The sequence below is a fragment of the Lacerta agilis genome, chromosome 11 (genome assembly GCF_009819535.1).
Source record: "Lacerta agilis isolate rLacAgi1 chromosome 11, rLacAgi1.pri, whole genome shotgun sequence".
Classification (NCBI taxonomy): domain Eukaryota; kingdom Metazoa; phylum Chordata; class Lepidosauria; order Squamata; family Lacertidae; genus Lacerta; species Lacerta agilis.
This window is the reverse complement of record NC_046322.1, coordinates 12,705,471-12,719,690: the sequence shown is the minus strand read 5'-3', so window position 1 is coordinate 12,719,690 and position 14,220 is coordinate 12,705,471. Positions and strand designations below refer to the sequence as shown.

Sequence of the window (14,220 nt, the reverse complement as noted above, 5' to 3'; positions counted from 1 at the left end):
CGTGTGGCTGAGTGCCTCAATTCCCCCCCCCCCATGTTTTTGGTGTACTTTCTGATTTGTAGAAGTGTCCAAACAGGTTGTGTGCTGGAGTTCCTTCGAGAAGAGAGAGAAAAAAAGCAAACAAACACAGCTTGCTGTAGGCCATTTACCTGTTTCCCATCTGTAGTTATCCGATGCCGTCATGTACATGACCGTTCTGTAGCAATAAATGTGCCATTTTTATAAACTGCTTCTGACACTTTTGTTTCATTTCCATTTTGCATTGTCCCATTTCTGTAGGTGTCACAAGGAAGCGCTGCTTTTGGCTGACCTGGTTAGGTGGCGTTTTCATCCCAGACACAACCCTCAAAATGCAATTGGGGTTTAAAGGTTCCCTTGGTGTGTTCGGAACTGCCACATTCCAGATGATGTGTAAAACTGAAGCTCTGGTCATCTGAGTTTCTTCTCAGAACACAAAGAGTTCTTCTAGAGGCCTCCATGCTCTTCATGTGCTGACTTGGGTAGCTGATAAAAGAATCTGCTTTCTGGACATAACTCTTAGCAGAAGCACATGTACTTCCCGTCTTGGCCTAAACCTTTCTGTAATACGGCTATGCATTGTAATATAGTTGTTTTTTTAAAAAAAAAAAGGGGGGGGAGAGAACTGGCTCACGGTTGGCTTGAATCCCAATTGGTGGAGAAAGATGTTTGTAAGTTTTAACTCCTTTGTAAAGTTCTTTCATATCTTTTGGAATGGGAGGTGCTATATAAAATGTAAAATCGCTTTCATGATCATCGGTATATAGCTACTCTGTAAATATAGCACCTGTATTTCACTTGAAAAAAAACTGTTATGTACATAATCAGAGGATATAATGCACCTTTGGACAATGGGGGAAATGTCAAGAAGGTGCTGACATGTATGCAAAAAAAATATGAACTGAACTATGTAGTGAACTAGCCCTCGGGAGGGGCGGAAGGTACCATCTATCCAATTCAAAGCTAAGGACTGGAAGAAAAATCAATGGACATAGCGCCTCTGTTGATCCAGATCTTCATGTAGCTTTCATGTATTGATGAGATTATTTCCATGTCTCCAGGCAGAAGCATTTCTTCCCTCCAACTGCAGTTTGAGCTGTACTAAAAAGCCAAAAGGGATGGTCACCTTTATTTTTACCTTCCCCCCCGCCCAATGAAACGTGTGTTGAAGTTGTAAATTATAAATGCTAACGTTGTATTTAACATCTTGTTAATGGGTGGGAAAGAAAGTAATAAATTCTGGTTGGCCCTGTTGCATTTTATCAGTCCAGAAGGTTTTCTCAATCTCTTAGTATCACAAAAAGGACTGTTAAAACAAAATTCAGAAGCCCATTTTACATACGGTACACGATTAGGAGATGTGTTTTGTCAGACGGATCCTTCTTGGGGAAAGTGGAAATCTGGTCCTATGCAAATAATATTAAGTTGCTGCTAACACTGATGCCTATGTTCCACCTCCACTGTCTGAGATGGTCATGCTTCTGAATGCCAGTTGCTGGAAACCTCAAGAAGGGAGAGTGCTGTTGCATTCAGGTCCTGATTCTGGACTTCCCACAGACATCTGGTTGGACATTGTGAGAACAGGGTGCTGGACCAGATTGGCCACTGGTCTCTTTATGTTCTTAATGAAAGTCACCCTCAGAATATGGGAACATTGTGGCTTCATTTCATCTCATGGGGCTCTTTCAGACAGAAGAAGGTTTAGTATAGAATTGCCACAGTTTGTTTACTCACTTTTTACAGATGGTCCCCATGATAACATTAGGAACTCAAACGACTCCTTTGGTTTTGTTTTTTTCTTTTGCTCTTCCACCTTTTCTGAGACCAGAGAAAGTCCAGCTTTTCTAAGAAAGATGGAAGAGGTGCAGAATCTCTTAAGTTATTCAAGCAGATTTACAAACCACTTATTCAAAGAGCTAAGTGGTGCATATAATAATGTAGATAAAGCAGGCGAAATCCACAAAACCATTAAGAAACAAACATGCACAAAATTATCCTCCAAACATTGCAATCAGTAAAAAATCAAAATATAGGTATTTTGATAGGTAGGCTTGCTGAAGAAAGCTCCCAGCAGGCATTTGGAGCAAGATACTGAGGGCACCTGGCTAATGTAGGGAGTTCTGAAGAACAGGTCTAGATGATCCTGTTGCTACTCTTCCATCTTCTACAAGAGGTGGGGCTTAAGCATAGGCAGTGACAGTTTGGCGTTTAAGCTATTTCACTTTAATAAGACCCCCTGAGGAAAGGGGGGAAGCAATACCAAGTGAGGGCATCAGTGGCTCAGTCCTCCTTAAGCAGTGGAGGCAAATGACAGAATAGGGTGGCTGGATGAAATTGGTTGTCCACTGACTGTTCCTCCCCTGGTTTCATTATGGAGTACAACTAAATTTGCCTGACTGACTCTAAAGATGTCAGGGAGGAGATGCAACCACCTTTTTCCAAACTGACCCAGAGATGTATCTTTTCCCCCTACCATTATTAACTTCCTTCCACAGCAGAGCAGGAAATGTCCAGGGTCAGCTCACTCGTTTGGCGCGAGCCTGGGCAACAGCCTCCGGGTAGCAGCATCACCGCCTGCTTACCAACAGGGAATGACAAGGTCAGGGCTTCACGGATACACTGGAGAAGTCAGTCCTGTGCTCCTTACAGTGCGCGCACACACAGCCCCAGTTTCACCCGCCCCACCTCCCAACACGTAGCAGTGACGTTGCTGTCGGGAGGCTATTGCTGCAGCTTCACTCCCATCAAGGTGATGAAAACCCAGTCACTTCCCAGATAGTCAGCGGCTGGGGTTATTGGGGTTGCTTCCTTCCCTTCACTTCCACTGGTGATTTCGCAGGAAGTAGAAGGAGCTGCCTTCTACTGGGTCAGCATTAATCCACCTCACTCAGTATTGTCAACACTGGCTGACAGCAGATCTCCATTGTTTCAGGTAGGGAGTCTTTACCAAGCCCTACCTAGAGATTCTGGGAATCGAACCTGTCCCTCCTGTATGCAAAGCAGATACTCCACCAATGAGTTACAGCCCCCCTTCCCTTTGGTCCTGTGGGGACTGAAGGAGGAGACACAATTCCCCTAAATGCATCTCCCTCAACCCTTAACTTGCATTGTAGGGTTGCTTATTTCAACCCAGTGGTCCTCCGGACCTGTGGGGGTGCCAGGTTTTCTTCCCCCAAAATACAAAGCAGACCTGACTCATCTTTTCATCCTGCTGCTGCTGCTGCTGCTGCTGCTGCTGCTGCTGCTGCTGCTGCAATACTGGTTCATTACTGTGCCCCCATGAGCTGTATGTTGCATCTGCTGTCTCTAGAGTAGTGTGCATTTGTATAAGAGAGGGAGGGAAAGAGAAGAGGGTGCACAGCCCAGATGAAGGCAGCAAAAGCCTATTTGTCACTCAGGGCTTTGTAAATTAATAATACAGTGGAACTTCAGGTTACAAACGCTTCAGGTTACAGACTCCACTAACCCAGAAATAGTACCTCGGGTTAAGAACTTTGCTTCAGGATGAAAACAGAAATCGTGCGGTGGCAGCGGGAGGCCCCATTAGCTAAAGTGGTACCTCAGGTTAAGAACAGTTTCAGGTTAATAACGGACCTCCAGAACGAATTAAGTTCTTAACCCGAGGTACCACTGTACAAGGACCTTGAACCTCACTCTGTCGTAAATGGGCAGCCAGTGGAAATGTTTTATCCATGGTGCCGCAAGTCAGCCATGTGCCCCCAATCAGCAGTCTGCCACCAGTGTTCTACAACCAGGCCCAAGGGAAGCCCCGCATGGAGCACATTGCAGTAATCTAGCCTCAAGGTTACCAACAAGTGGACTACAGTGGCCAGGCTATCCTTGTCCAGGAAGCCATAGCTGCCAAACCAAACCAAACTGGTGGTTAAGTGCAGTCAAAGGTGACTATGGGGTTGCGGCACTCATCTCGCTTTCAGGCCGAGGGAGCCAGCGTTTGTCCACAGACAACTTTCCGGGTCATGTGGCCAGCATGACTAAACCGCTTCTGCCGCAATGGAGCACTGTGACGGAAGCCAGAGCACACGGAAATGCCTTTTACCTTCCCACCACAGTGGTACTTATTTATCTACTCGCACTGGCGTGCTTTCGAACTGCTAGGTTGGCAGGAGATGGGACGGAGCAACGGGAGCTCACCCCGTCGCAGGGATTCAAACTGCCGACTTTCTTATCGGCAAGCCCAAGAGGCTCAGTGGTTTAGACCACAGCACCACCCATGTCCCACAGACGACCCTTGTGACCAAGATGTACCTCAAAGCTATGCACTTGCTCCTTCAGAGGGATAGGCCCATCCAGAACGTCTATCTCCCAGGCATGGGAACCACCCATCCCCAAATCCTCTGTCTTTCCAAGACTCGAGGACAGTTTGCTGGCCTTCATCCATCCCACCACTGTAGACAGACACTGATCTAGAGCTTTCACAGCTTCTCCTGATACATAATGTTATGGGCAGGTATTTCTGTGTGTTATCAGTGTACTCATGACACTTGGCTGGTTAGTAAGTAGCACCTCCTCCCATCCTCACCTTGACTAGTTGACATGAGAACTAAGAGAATTAACCCTTAAATTCAACACCGGATTGTCTCTGCTGTTGCACTTACAAAAAATGCCCCAGCTGGAATTGTCTATAGGTCTTTCCTTGTGGCTAGTGAGAGGCACAGGGAGAAGTGAGCCAGTACCTTATCTGCAGAAATCCCAGACAGAGCTTCCTGACATAACCAGAGTTGCAACCACCTTTGCCAAAATGAGTAGAGTACTGGGAAGCTCCACCACTTATGGTAGTGTATGCCTAGGAAACTGCACTTTCTCTGGCACAACAGGACCAAATCTTTCGTAACACACCCTAGCTGTACTGGCATAGAGTGCTACCATCCTTACTAAACTACCATAATATTTTAAAATTTCTCAGTGGTATTCGGAAAAAGGGAAACATAAAAATAACAAGTATCAGAAAAACAGAGGCACAGCATAAAAACCAGTAAAAGGGTATTATCAAAACAAATCAAACCACGGGGTCAGGGAAAGCCTGGGCAAAAAGCTATGCCTTTATAAAACATCTAAAGGGGCTGGCTGAAGGTTTCTAGAAATCCCTGCAACATTTCTGCACTGCAAGCAATTTGGCTGGGAAACTCAGGCATTGAAAACATTCTCTTTGCTTTTTCGGTAGATATTAAAACCCGTTTCCCCTCCTGCCAAAGTAAATGAGCATTTTCTTCTCCATTCCATAGGAAGCAAGCTTGGTTCTTAAGCCCTTTGGCAGACAGAAGGAAAACAGCATTTTGACACAAAACTGGTCACATCAGGGTGTGTGTGTGTGTGTGTGTGTGTGTGTGTGTGTGTGTGTGTGTTTAAGGCTCACAAGGTTTTTTTTCTGCTGATGGGTTGTTTTTGTGTTTTGCCTTGTTAATCACTGAGAGCTGCCATCGCGGCAGAAATGCTAAGCACCTTTTCTGGATCATTAGAGGGAAATGATTTATCAGCTCTAGCTGGCCAAACTAAGAAACATTGCCATTCTCTAGGAAATCTCCATCATTCTGGGCTAAATTAAACCTGTCCACTCTTCACCTAGCACATGTTGTGCTTGAGTTGTACCATTTTGCACTTAGTTTGCAAGGTCTGTGGGGGTCAGGGACTCTGCGTTCTCTCTTATGGCCTACATCAGCACACAACACTTTCTTCAGTCTCTGCTAACTCCAATTTGGCTTTGCACCTGCCCTGCTATGATACCAGAGACCTGCAATATATAGGTGTGCTTACCATTTATTTGCCTGACACTTTGAGCTGGAGGAAGTCATAACAGGGGAAGGCATCCCTTCCAAATGGAACGTCGTCACACCATCGCTGCTCTGCCTGAACCTGACAACCCCCCACAGTGCCCCCAATTCACGTTGCTGCTCCTTGCAGTGCTCATTGTAAGGGTGGGGGGAGGGAGCTGAAGAAGACACAAGTTGGTTATGCTCAGTGCTTGAATTATGAGGAACAAAGGAGGGACAGTGATGGTCCCATGATTTGGACCCCTATCTCAATTCAAGGGCTCCTGTGAGGTTTATTTCTTTTACATTTATGTTCCACCTATTCTCCAAGTTGGCTTATGCAGATCTTGTCCCTCCCCCATTTCACCTTCACAACAACCTTGTGAAGTAGGCTGAGAGGAAGCAAGTGGCCCAAGGTTTCCCGCTGAGTATTATGGCTGAGCAAAGATTTGAACCCTGGTCTCCCAGGTCCTAGCCCAATACTGTAACCTTCCACACAGATGTATATGGTTCCTATGACCTGCATTCCTTTCGGAGGGTTGTTGCCCTAACTTGTGCCCTGGTGGTCAAATGAAGGCCAGCTTAGCTTGGCATCTTAGTGGCTTGTCAGCTTCCACAGTGTGGAAGGGCCAGAGCTCAGGTGGCAGAACATCTGCTTTGCATTCCTAGATTTGTAGAGTTGGAGTGCAGTCCAACCCCCTGTGGTGCAGGAATCTCAACTAAAGCATCCATGACAGAGAGCCATTCAGAAGGTCCCAGGTTCAGTCTCCTGCTTCTGCTGGAGAGCTTCTGGCACTCAGGACGGACAATACTGAGTTAAGTGAGTGAATGGCTTGATTCAGCATAAGGCAGCTTTGACTGTTCTCCTACCTACAGAATACAGGAACATGTGAGTGTATGGTAACTTGCTTAGATAGTCCAAGGCAGGGGTGGATGTGGGGTGAAACAGATAAATTACTTAGACTATCCTACACCAGCTGCACTTTATCCCAACCATTTGATTTATCACCAGAATATACAGAGCAGGGTAATGCAGTCACTTTTAAATAAGCAGTGACGTTTTATTAGAACTTCTGAACTTGTCCCAACTACTAACAGGGGCAGGCAGCTTCTCTCACACATTCTGCAGCAACAGTCGATTTGGAAATCAACTATCTCTCAATCTCTCTCTGTCCTCCTGGCAGATGAACGGTGTGAATTTCATGGAGCCTCACCACAAGGGAACTCCCAGCCGAAGGACCCCCCCCCCCCACTCACACACACTCACACAGAGCAGCACAGACCTTAAGAACCGAATGAGAGTCTGCTGGATCAGGCCAATGTTTTCACAGAGACCAACCAGATGCCTCTGGGAAGCCCAGAAGCAGGACTGGAACGCAACAGCGCTCTTGCCACTTGTGAACCCCGGCAGCTGGTATCCAGGGGATATCTACTGCCCCCGACAGTGGAGGTGGAGCTCAGCTACAGTATCAGGAATAGCAGCCTGTGGTTGAGCCAGAAGTTGAGGACATTGTTAAGCACTTACAGACCCTCCAAGTGTCCCTATTTTCCAGGGACAGTCCCGGATTTACAGAAACCGTCCTGGTCTCTGATTTGATCCCAGAATGTCCTGCTTCTGCGTAGGACATCCTTATTTTCATCCGAGAAATGTAGGAGTGTATAGAGTTATGTGACCCCCCCCCCCCCGCAAGCCAAGGAGATAAGTAACTATACAAACTTTAGAAGACACCTGGCCCTGTTTAACGGCTATTTTTTTATTATGTTTTGGTATATGTTGGAAGCCACCCAGAGTGGCTGAGGCAACCCAGTCAGATGGGCAGGCTATGAAGAGTAAAATTATTATTATTATTATTATTATTATTATTATTATTATTATTAACGTCCTTATCATCATCAGAGAAATGTTGGAGGTGTGCATTTATATGTCAGCTATGAAACTAAGCAGTGGCCTAATCTCCATCAGGATTTTGGCAGAGGTGAAATGAAGGTCAATCCAGGTTTTCTATTTAGGAAGGAAGGATGAGAATGATTGGTTGACTAATTAATTAATTAATTAATTGACATGCTGCTTGTATGCCAAAATGGCTGCTAAGCAGTTTATCAGTGCATAATTAAATGCATACAGCATGCAGTCATGTGTTCTTCCTACAGCCAGTTCTAACTACAAAAGCAATGCACTTGCACTACTCCTTTATTTTTATATATATAAAAAATATCTACGTACCGCTGTATCACAAAAATATATATACTGCAGCGGTTTGCAACAATATAAGAAACATAAAGCCATGTGGTAAAATAATACAGAAGTTAATAAGTTAAAAGCGAAAATAAATTAAAAACAAACATCAATGAGAGCCATTGTGGGTGATGTCTTCTTAATTGTCTGCACAGGCTTGGTGGAGCAGAAAAGTTTTCAGCAGGCGTTTACAAGTTGGCACTCAACGCGCCTGATGAATCTCTAGTGGCAGGGTGTCCCGCAGGACATTCGAGACTTAATTTCCACTTGCCAGGAAGCAGTCTTGTAACAAAAGCTCAAACTTACTCGTTTTAGGCATTCTTTGTAGGTTAACAACTAGCTTATCAAGTCTACAGGCCAGGTCCTGCTTCCAGAAGCTTCCAGGATTTTTCTTTATCAAACTATAGGCATGGGCCATGATATTCACTGGGCATGCCAATGAGAGCTGTTATCCCAAAGCAGTACCTGAGGAGGGGGTGGTGCCATTTCAATCATGGTGAGAAGAAAGGTTAACCCTCCCCTCCTTGTACACTGCCTTCCCAAGGAACACTGCCCTGTCCCCCCCTTAATTAATTAATTAATTAATTAATTACTACAACATGGCATGATGCAGGCAACACCATTAGCACCTTGTGCTGCTTGCTGGGCCCTAGGAACATCCACCGTGAGAAGTGTCCTTCAGCACCATTGTGCCAAAGCGCTAGAATGTCCTCCCAGATTATTGATATGGTTGCTCCTCTCATATTTCTTTTGAGATGCTTGACTAAAAACATGAGAAGAAGATTGGCATCCATCTGTCTCGGGAGATAATGGAGGAGTGTGACTTTGGGGGTGAAGTCACACTGCTGGGAGGTTGCAACGCCCGCTGTGGCTGTAGGGACCGATACAGGAGAGACATGTTTTGTTGCAGCTGGGCAGATGAAGGAGTCTGGTTTCGCTTTTACAGATGCACCATGGTGTTTCTTCTCTCTGCACTCCTCCCATTGATCACTCCTTCTCTGGTCACTGCTGTGGATACATAATATGACTGATTGTCTCCAGGCAGTGTGGTCGTCTGCAAGGGATTCCCAAACAGTGGGGTTAATGTTGCCAGCCTTCATGTCATGTTTGCAGACATCTTTATAAGTCACGAGTTTGTCTGCCAACAGGCCTGGTGCCATTTTGCATTCTGTGGACATGACCAAGCCAGCTTAGACGTCACTGAGACAGGAGTGCAAATATTCTGGGAACATGTGTTTGGAAGATCACATCTTTGTTTGAGACTCTGTCCTACCATGTGAAACCCCGATTTTTCCTGATGCAGCGCATGTGGAAGCTGTTGTTCCTGGTGGTTGTAAGTTGTTCTCTACCCACTTCCACAAAGCAGTGTGCTCATCACGCATACCTGAGAAGGTGGTGAAAAAGGTAAAGGAACCCTGGACAGTTAAGTCCAGTCAAAGGAGACTATATGGTTACAGTGCTCATCTCACTTTCAGGCCGAAGGAGCCACATTTGTCCACAGACAGTTTTCCGGGTCATGTGTGACTAGCATGACTAAACTGCTTCTGGCGCAACGGGACACAATGAAGGAAACCAGAGTGCAAAGAAATGCCATTCACCTTCCCGCCGCAGCATTACCTATTTATCTACTTGTGTTGGTGTGCTTTTGAACTGCTAGGTTGGCAGGAGCTGGGACAGAGCAACGGGAGCTCACTCCGTCACGGGGATTTGAACCGCCAACCTTCTGATCAGCAAGCCCAAGAGACTCAGTGGTTTAGACCACAGTGCCACCCGCGTCCTGAGAAGAAGAGCCTTTATTGAATCATACCCAAGTGCTCTTGGTTCCCACAGTGGCCAATAGCCTTCTTGCACTGTTGTTCTCCAGAACGTGGTACTGAGAGGCATGGCATGTTTCTCAACCTGGATGTTCCACACAGCCATCAAAACTCAGAGGATGGAAATTGCTTCTGTTCTTGTGCTTCTACCTGCTGAGAGTTGCTGTGCTGTTGATGGAAGTAATCTGACTGTTAAGTTTTAAGTGTGAGTTTTAATATGCTGAGATGAGGAAAGGCTTAATTATTGTTGTTTTTTTCACTCATTTAAGAATACGGCTTTTTTTGTCCTGAAAGGGAACCTTATGCATTCCAGACAGCCTTCTTGAACCTTGAAGGGAATGCATACACACACACACACACACACACACACACACACACACTGTTGTTGTTGCCTCCACAGCTTAAGGCGGCTGTCTAAATGCAGACACTAGAAATTAATGTGACCCGGCGTGAAAACGGCAACCTAGCCAATGGCTCCTACTGTCAGCGAGATAACGGCGACAACACACATGCTAGATCACAAAATAAAACTTTGGTGCAGATGTGTCCCTGAACGAGCTCAGATACTTATTGGAAAGCACTAAATAACTTGTAAGCCTGAGATTCAAAGACGACTAAAGAGGATTAAATAATCTGAAATAGGCCAGGACTACTTTGTTGCTGTTGTTTTAACTTGGTTGAAATGGAAAGCCAATGGGGGGGGAGGTGTGTGGGGAGGAGGGAGGGAAGCTCCATCCTTCATAAACAAGAATAAGATTTATTTATTTTTAGATGGGAAAGGAGGAATAGCATTTTAACCAAAGACATTTGTTTGTCGTCGTCGTCCCCACCCCAAAAGAAAATTTAGGAAATTGGTGGTGGAGAAAGCAGGGACTTGCAATCTAGGGCATTCTAGCCAGAGAGAAAAGCTTAACAGACTGACTAATCCATTGAGGGTTTTTTTCCCTTCTTCTTTTTTTTTTTTTGCAAACACAATCCTCCTTCTGCATTTCTCCCACCACCCCCACCCCAACCCCAAACATCATTTCAGCCAGCAAGCTGTTGATTCTATACACCAAAGTTCTGGAAAACAGGTCTGGAGCACAAAACCTCCAGCCCTGAACAGACTGGAAGAAACGGCCACTTTATGCTTTAGGGGAAGCAGAACGCTGGAACCATATGCCATAATGTGAGCCAGTGTGGTGTAGTGGTTAAGAGCGGTAGACTTGTAATCTGGTGAACCGGGTTCGCGTCTCCACTCCTCCACATGCAGCTGCTGGGTGACCTTGGGCTAGTCACACTTCTCTGAAGTCTCTCAGCCCCACTCACCTCACAGAGTGTTTGTTGTGGGGCAGGAAGGGAAAGGAGAATGTTAGCCGCTTTGAGACTCCTTAGGGTAGTGATAAAGCGGGATATCAAATCCAAACTCTTCTTCTTCTTCTTCTTCCTGCAGCCAATCGGAAGCCACGGAAGCCACGGCGGACATTCGGCTTCCAAAAATAGTTAGCAAACTGGAACAGTCACTTCTGGGTTTGCGGCGTTTGGGAGCCAAAGCGTTTGGGAACTAAGCTGTTCGGAAACCAAAGTACAACTGTATTATGTTTTTATATATGACTGAATCAGCTTTGTTTTATAAATAATAAAGTTATAATCGTCATCATTATTATTATGGAATAGGATGTCCCTATTTTCATAGGAGAAATGTTGGAGGGGCAGTAATACTGTACTTCTGAATATCAAGAGTGCAGAATGCACAGGTCCTGTTTTGGGAGTTTCTCCCACTGTGAGAACAGGATGCTGAACTAGATGGGCCACTGGCCTCATCCAGCAGGTCATTTGTATGTTCTCACGTTCGTATGTTCTTCCTTATATATATCTGCCTTGATGTGAGGCTGTCCATGGCTCAGGTGAGGTTGTAGAGACACCTGTTAGATGCTATGAAGAGCCTGTGCACCATATTCATTGTGTCAACAAGACAATCAACGGCAAAACATGAGTACGTGGACCCCCAAACACAGTCACCTACTGCCCAATGCCTAAAACCCCAACAGGCCACAAAGATGCCCATGTGACATAAGACGCCAACTACCATAATTTGCTCGCAGGGGGAGAGGGTAAGCCTTCTCTACTTTAAGCTGCCTTATCCTGTGTCGGACCTTTGGCCTGCCCAGCCTAATACTGTCGACTCTGACTGGCAGCAGCTTGCCAAGACCTCAAGCAGAGGAGGGCAGCAGGGGGCAGAGAACAAAGGTCAGCCCCTTAGCATCTAGCAGGAGGAGGAGGAGGGAGATAAAAATATTAACAGGATATGACAATGGAAAAATCTCTCTCTCTCTCTCTCTCTCTCTCTCTCTCTCTCTCTCTCTCTCTCTCTCCCGGCTGCTGGACTGTTATCCTATCCTGGGAGCCAATGATGGAAACCGAAAGGAGGCCAGCTCTACCCCTCCACTGCCTGTTCCCTACCCCCCACACAATGCTGCTGTGGCTGCTGCCGGAGGAAGCCTTGCCAGCGCTTGGCATCTGGGCTCTGCAGCTGTCAAGCCAGCCCCATGAGTAACCACAGCAGTTGGACGGAAACTAGCAGCAGATAAAGGCTGAACAGCAGTAAGAGGACGGACAGGATCACACACAACACCATAATCAACAGAAATGGGAAGGTGCCAAATAAGAATTTAAATGGCTCCATGTTCCAATGGGGCTTTGATGCAGGGGGTGGCGGCGCGGGGGGGAGGAGGAGGAGAGGCTATTTTTAAACAGTTTTATGAAACAGCCAGACAAATAAATAAAACCAAACAAAGGCAGAGCCCTGCCTTGCTTTGCTCCTTAATTTTAAATAGAAAAGGTCCCCTCCGTTATTATTTCCTCCTGCACTCTCATGGTTCTGCCTCTTAATAGATGTGGTTTAAGACGGATGGTAAGGCCACGGAAACATTCTTTTATTTTCCTTTTGATCAGACTCTGGGAGGGATGCGGGGGGGGGGTGGAAGCTCAGTTTGGCTTGCATTTTTTTTAATGTGAACATCCCCAATTTTCACTTCTCCAAAAAAAACACACAAAAAACGCAAAATGGAAAACAGCTATCCTCCAGAGCTTGCAGTTCTCCAAATTTCGCAGTGCAGATTTCCAAACCAAAAATGTGCACATATTAGTGGGGAAGTGTGTACGTAAAAGTGCGTGTTTTCTCCCCCTTGAAAATAACAGAAAAAAGGTGTTTGGGGAAATTGCTTGCATACAAAATATTGCATTTAGCAAAATTGCTTACAGAAATGCATGAATTAGGATAAATGCAGACTGAAACTGAACTTCATGAAGTCTTTTTTCTGAAGAAATCACAAGTTGTAGTTGATGCAAAAGTGTTGCAAAATGGAACTTAAGATTGGAAAACTGAGAAAAACCATAATTGACAGATCCACCCATCTCTAGTCCCTAGTCTACACCTATATCAGAAGAAGGCAGTAGAATTTCAGTGCTCAGTCACTATGATGACTTATCACCTTCCAAGCTGGTTCCAACATGGCAGCAATTTCCTAATATCATAATGGGCAACTGAACCTCTTTACCCTGGCATTCAACACCCGAGATGTACATTTTTAAGAACCCGCCTTATTTTTGTACATTGTTTTAAACTGTTGCTAACATAATGTTTCAATCACTGTACCTCAACCTAGAACCTTAGCATAAAGAGCAGATAATTAATGATGATGTTTATCTGTGCAGTGGCAAATGTTTGCCTGTCAATTTAAAGACTGGCAACCTTACATCATTGTTATCTTACCAGAATGCAATTCTTTTTGCCCTCATTTGAGACTGTGACTTGAGAAACTCAAGCGGTCTTGGTTTATTTATTTTTTAATGCTTTGTGCATCCACATCTATTCTTGCCCCTTTCTAAAATTTATTTATTAGTGTTTTTCTTTTTGTAAATCTACAAAGAATAAAATCAAATCAGGATTAAAGGGTTTTCTCAGGACAGTGTGGGGTGTGTGTGTCCCATTGGCAGAAATGCTGCCCCCTAAAAAAATGGCAGATCAAAGAGGGTCGGTTAGGAGTGAGAAGTGTCACTATTTTCATCTGAGGAATGTTGGAGGGTATGCATCTGGGTGGTCACTGTGAGAACAGGACATTTGTAATAGATGGGCCACTGGCAGTTATGCGCACGGACCCTCTTCCATTGTCTCATGCTACTAAGGCATGCACCTGAATGCTCAAACAGGACTTGTGAAACAGCCCTTAGTCGACCACACTTGCTAAAACTGAGGTTGTTGTTGTTGTTCAGTCATTCAGTCGTGTCCGACTCTTCGTGACCCCATGGACCAGAACACGCCAGGCACTCCTGTCTTCCACTGCCTCCCGCAGTTTGGTCAGACTCAAGTTGGTAGCTTCGAGAACACTGTCCAACCATCTCG

At 45.4% G+C, this 14,220-nt stretch overlaps 1 protein-coding gene across 1 annotated transcript in view; it reads left to right on the top strand.

The window, feature by feature from the left end:
- Positions 1-615, top strand: part of TCF4 (transcription factor 4) — a 344,386-nt gene extending 343,771 nt beyond the window's left edge. The window contains exon 20 of the transcript XR_004427588.1: positions 280-615. The gene's annotated coding sequence lies outside the window, so the exon portion shown is untranslated. The remainder of the gene's footprint in view (positions 1-279) is intronic.
- The last annotated feature ends 13,605 nt before the right edge of the window (positions 616-14,220 follow it).